Here is a 6761-nt window from a genome sequence, read left to right as displayed (position 1 = left end):
TTGAAAGTATTATAAATGTTTTGACCCTAATCTAGGATTTATAGCAATACCTGAATTCCAAATATGTGATGCGTTCAAAACAAGGCAGTAAAAAAATTGCAGCTTATTCTGTAAATTAAAAACATCCTTATGTTTTTCTATACACTAAAAGTTCTAATACAATTAATTGATATGAAGTATAGACTAACTGATTGATTGCAAGCATTATTTCTTTATTAAAAATTTTAACACATCTAAATTTACACGAATTAAAAACATCAATTCAGTAAATAAGTATTTTTATTTAGCTAATATAATAAATAATAGTATTCAAATAAAAACCCGCATAGTAACTATTCGGGTTTTTATTTGAGTTCCCGTGGGAATTCCGATATCAAACCTATCCTATGTTCTTTGTCAGGTCTTAAGCTAGATGTACAAAATTTTATATAAATCGTCTCAGTGGTTGAAGCGTGAAAAAGAGACAAACAGATACTATCGCATTAATAATATTAAGTTAGGATTAGCGATGAAATGTCTTTATCTGCTTCATTTGGTATATCACTGAGGGCCGATTTTTCAATGCTTGGTTAAAACTTATCCGTCCAATAAAGTATTACACGATAATATTAAAATGTTACGTAAAACTGTCAAATACGGGCAATTAGAATACGTTTTTAAAATGGTAGTTTTATACATTATTCGACGAATAAGTTTTAACCAAGGATTGAAAAATCAGCCCTGAATTGTGCTTTTGAATTTTGCAATTACGTAGTTTACAGCCAAAATATTGATTGTGATTTAAACGAAATGACATAAATACCTGTGACAAAATTACCAAGGCTCAAAATTAGGCTTTGCTTTTAAGCCGACCAGGTTAATACAAAAGGGTTTCATTTCAAAATGAAACATAATTTTAGTAGAGATTCGTATTGTTATTAATTTACCAAGGAATTGTGGACAACATTAATTATCATTTTACTACTTGTACATTGTTATCTGGTATTGACAGTGGGATTATTTAATTACGTGCTTTTATTAATTAGCTGAACTTAAATAATTTTTGGAATTAAATTCTCCAATGTATAAATTATTTTTATCCTGACTGTTAAATAAAAGAAATATATCGAATTGGCTATTAATTCTAATCAATCACTGATCAATTTCACATCATTTTATTATCATTCCTCCAACGGCTTTTATTTCGGGCTAAAACTACACAAGAAATACATACATTTCAAATATTTGACAAGTGTATCAATACCTCAGAATAAACATATTTTACTTCAACGAATTCTCGACGAATAGTTTAAATACATTTATGCATAAAACATATCATTAGAAATTTATTTACGACATTCCTCTCGTTATTAAATCGGAAGTTCGCTGAAATACCTTGAGTTACTTTGCCTTGCAGTGAAAATATTTGTATTCGTGGTCGTAACTGCATCACCGGTATTCGCAAATAAACTCCACTACGTTTTAACTCTCAAATATCTGTCTATTTCGGTCATATAATTAATTTATACTTCCCTTTGACTGCAGAGTCAGTGAGGAAATTCAGTTGTATACCAACTAATATAGATTATACACTTATTTGTACAAGTTAGGTAATATTTGTTATTAATTTATTTATTTTCTCAGACTGATACATACAGAATATTATGAATAAAGTTATTAGATATTTACATACATAAAGACAAATATGATATTGATATTAATAACAATATTGCGTGTATTGAAATAAATGTGCTTCATAATGTTATATTATTACTTCCTTTGAAGCTCCTGACCTCTTCCGCTATTGTACAGAACAGAAAAAACAGTAACTTTTCATTTTTCGAACTCGTTTGTAGTTCAAAGAGAATGGGTTAAAAATCTAAAACAATGTTTCAACCATTAAAAGCCCATCCGTTTGAATCACAATGACTTCATTAATTCAAACTTTGATCAACGATAATAGTCGTGATATCAGATATGTGTGAAATGGAGTTATCGAAGTTTTTTAGGAAACGAGAATTTTGAAATGAAGTTTTCTGGTTGTCAGGCTCGAGTTGTCGCTTAAACGATAAGTACCTACTCGTTCGATAAGTTTAATAATAAGCATTTCACAGAGCCAATAATATTATAAAGAGGAAAGGTTTGTAATTATGTATGTATGTATGTATGGTTTTCACGCATAAACTACTAGACCGATTTCAAAAATTCTTTCACCATTAGAAAGCTGCATTTTCACTGAGCAACATAGGCTATATTGCATTTTCAAAAAAATTAGAGATCCTTACCAAAAATGCAATAATGTAACCCAAGGTGTAAAAAATTCCTTAATATTTTGATATTTTAAATTACTTGAAGTACGAGGATGGTTCTTATGAAAAAAAACGTAAACATGTAGGTACCACGGGCGAAGCCGGGGCGGCCGCTAGTTTACGATATACAATATACATAGATATAGGATAAAAGTTTGCATGAAGGCTTCGTGTTATATCTATGTTATTCATAGATTCTTCATTATAAGCTAGCGGAGTGTTAATAGGAAATGTCAGGAAATGTTGTGGTCGTGAAGACTTCACTCTGATATGTTTGCAATACAGCTTATTCGCTAGGGAAGAATTATACTTTTATAAGTAGAATATATGGCTGATATTTTATTTATCAATAGACTTTCATTACTTATAATAATATGTACAAGTACAAAATACTTACACATAGGTTATTACTACGTGAGAATTTATGCTTGATTGTTTTTTTATTATCTTCAAAGTTCTCGCACATTTTGTAAGACAACTCCTTAAAACCTTACCTACCCGCTTTGGTTTACGTCATAAAAAATTGTAAGTATATCATTAATGTTATAATGGTTTTTTTTATCAATGTACATACATAACACATACGATTGCGAGTAAAATAAATCGCCACATTCGTCACTCTTTCATGCATTTGATAAAACACCAATCTGTGAATCTGAAACAAGTGTTGATATAAAATCTAAAACACATATAATTAATGTTCGCTAGCCGAAACTTTCAAGGTTTGCTATTATATATCACTCAAGTTTGCCCAAAATGATATCTGATGTTACCTCATTATTTCAACTTGCTTTCAAAACTTTGGCCATTTGTGACTTCATAATCTTTGTAGCAGCCATAAAATATGGAACTGGTGCATTTATTTGCTGCTTGTAAAACATTTGATTCCAATTTATCAATTTCCGATCTAAAATTATTGTAGAATATTTTTAACAACATAATATATAATGTTAACATAATATTAAAAAAGAGCAACTACTATTTGATTAATCAATTATTATTACAAATATTAGAGAGAGTTTATTATGGTATAAATGTAGAGGCCTATTATTTAGTAACGCCGGATCTTTTTTCATTTCAGTATTATAGTTCAACTATATTTCATATCTCATAATTAATGAGTTACGGTTACATTTACATAAAACTATCCACAGTAAACATATAATCCAATATAATTTTCGTTACATTTCTTTGAAAATTAAATACAAACACAAGTAAGTGGCTAGAATAAATACGCAAAATCAATACAAACTTGCAGTGCAAAGTTGATATTCTAAAGGATTGTTGACACAAAGAACCAAGATAGCCATTAAATTGATGAAATTTTGTTCTAGACCAATTTTATAAATTATAGAAGAATGTTTTTGTTCTTATTCTCTACTATAGCACGTCTTATTACCTTTCAAACCCTCTTATAGCAAAGACAAGAGCATAGGTACTTTATCAAATTATTGTATAACCTAACAGCTTACTGACCTAAGTAACTGTCCAACTTTAATATAAAATCGTTTTAAAATTATTTATTTTAATAAATAGTTTGTTGCATGTAATTAGCATGCTGACACATTTACTATAAATTACTTGTCATTATAAGTCTGAACATATTATTTGAATTTTCTATGCCCACAAAATACAAGTACACAATTTCAAAATAACTTGTCATCGTATCAAAATAAGCATGATTATAAACTATAATACCTACCAATCCATTAGAGCCATACACAAAATAAAATACATTCTCTACAGAACTAAATTCTCCCGTTTAATTAAATTTCAGTACTTCCCTTACATTATACCGCGAAGGGTGCGTCAATTGTGAAATGATCAATCCTTCAGTATTGTTCCCGTATCGATATAATCTCAGGCTGTTTCCCGAACAAATTATAGCGGTTGGAGGAAACAATTAAATTGCGGAGCGTGCTATTGGTAAGGAGAATGGAGCACTAATTGTTTTGACGAATAACGCTCTAATTAATTCAATTCTCTGATGGTTTTCGCGTTGCAATGTATTTTCCGGAGGTGTGTGCTAACCCGCTTTTGTTATCGCTTTAGAGTTGTTGTTAGATTTAATTGGATGGTTGTTGTTTTTGTTACGGGTGACAGTTTGTTGTAAAAATTGCTACTTATTACATAATGCCTTTCTAATTGGTGTTCGTGTTTAGTGGGAATACGAGAGTCATCAGCTCTTCGTCTATTTTAGTTCTTTTTGTTCATCACGTTAAAGTCATCATAATATTTCGTAATTCTTGTTGGTTTAAGTATAATTTATAACTACTCATTTCTAATACAGTATACTTAACGAAGAATAAGTACTGTAAGGAAGTCAAGGGGTCAAAAAGGCGGTATGTGCTAATAAGAATGAAAAATATTGCGCCTATAAAAAGTCACAAAGCTCTCGCATATCAAAGTTAAAAGTGTTTTCACACAAAACAATTTAACCTCGAAAATGGTGGCACGTCGACATAAAAATAGCAAACAACAGGCTTGATTTAGTTCGGTCAGATTTTGTGCAATTTTTCGATTCAAACTGGTCGGGAAGTTAATAGACCAGGTGCCAATAGGGTCATTTGAACAGCTAACAAGGAATGTTCACGTAGTTAGCAATTATAACTGCTATTAAAGGAGATGTGGTAAATCGATTTAGTATACTGCAGAACTTTATGTAATTATGACGCGATCTTACAATGATTTGCTAAGCTCATTTTAGGAAAAGCGGACAGTACATTCCTATGCAGGATGGGTTATTTGATAAACAAACGTTAAAAAACTTGAAAAATTCATAATGATAACATAAATGTACAATTTGTTATTTTATCGATTTAGAGGAAAATATTTATGTTCTCGACTCTACTTTTGAAAAATATGTTTATTCTTGTATTAGTTAATTTCATTAAAAATTAACATGCTATTATGTATCTCGATCTACTTTGTTACAATTCATTATTAAGTGTTCTTGTTAGAACTGAGTTTGTTTTGTCCATACTGACAATGGAAATTTGTATCTAAAATTGCTCAATTAATCGATTTTCATAGAAATAAAATCATACTTTAGAAAAGTTATTTAATTTTAATCTTAACAAACTTAGAACTAATAGTTAATGGATGATTTAAGAAATTAAAGGCGATACAACTTTATATAATCCGAACCACTAAAATTATGTGTGACGTCACAACGCGTAGGTACTAACAGAAATGACTATTGTTACATAAAGAATTGAAGGTACATTGTGTGATACATAACGTGTATAATTCACAACTAAATGGCTAATCTGTTAAGCGCTGACGTTCAATACAAAAGCCTTTGTACAGTATATTCGTTTACGCAACAAATATTTACCCGGCCGATCCCTCAAAATGAATTGAATTGAGCCTTCCCGCTTTTTGTTGGGTAAAAGATAGCATTCGTGCTGTTGTTGTGATAAAACGTAATACAAACGGCTTGGAGATAATCCCAAACTATTTCCTTATAAACATATAGTTACTAATTAGTTTAATTTCGTCGGTCATATCACTATCACTACATAGTATAAAACAAAGTCGCTTTCTCTGTCCCTATGTCCATATGTATGCTGAAATCTTTAAAACTACGCAACGGATTTTGATGCGGTTTTTTTTATAGATAGAGTGATTCAAGAGGAAGGTTTTAGTATATTATAATTTTTTTATGTTTTAGACAAAGCGGGCGAAGCCGCGGGCGGAAAGCTAGTTGCATAATTATATACTTCAAAAGATATTCAAATGTGGTTTGAATTTTCTTCACAATGTTTGATGAAAGAGATTTTTCATAGATATGAATTTTATTACTCATAACATAAAATAATATTAGCAACCACCTTTTTAATTTCATATAACGGGTATACGAGAGCTCAGATTCAGGAATTTAATATTAACGTCGTTCTTCCAGTCTATTTATCGGTATCATGAGCAAGGGTGACCTAGTTATTATGAAATTTTAGCTCGCTTCGTATTGACCTAAGGTATTGACATTAATTTTGATGGCATATAATGTGTGAGAAAAAAGGTTTTAAACTGTATTTTTGCTCTTTATGTCTATACTTGCTGTATTCGTAGTAAACGTTTTGAAATAAATCTATTACTACTAAAAGTATGCTAATACAAAAAAGGGTGCTTGTTATCACTGCGTCAAAAGTAGCTCTATTATGATTGAAATTTGTTTTAAATTAAAAAATAAATTTTCTATTAGTTACTGATCGAATGAGAGGAATAATTGTAATTTGTAAGACGACTGCTAATTAGGACAACATGATTACGCAAGGAAAGGACGCAATAAATAGTTGAAAACCAGACATTTAAATATAAAAATGTATGTAGGTATGTAAATATCAAACTAAACTCTTGCAACGAATACCTTCACTCACAGTTGCTTCCAACTGCTAGTGCATTAAAACTCGATACAAAGAAGCCAAAAGTTACATTCTCTCTGCAAGATTAAATCGCGAAGCCTTCACAGCC

The sequence above is a fragment of the Colias eurytheme genome, chromosome 17 (genome assembly GCF_061535395.1).
Source record: "Colias eurytheme isolate Ceu_HAF_F1 chromosome 17, ilColEury1 Martin Lab GWU primary, whole genome shotgun sequence".
Classification (NCBI taxonomy): Eukaryota; Metazoa; Arthropoda; class Insecta; order Lepidoptera; family Pieridae; genus Colias; species Colias eurytheme.
The sequence above is the reverse complement of the archived record's forward strand: the minus strand, read 5'-3'. Positions refer to the sequence as shown.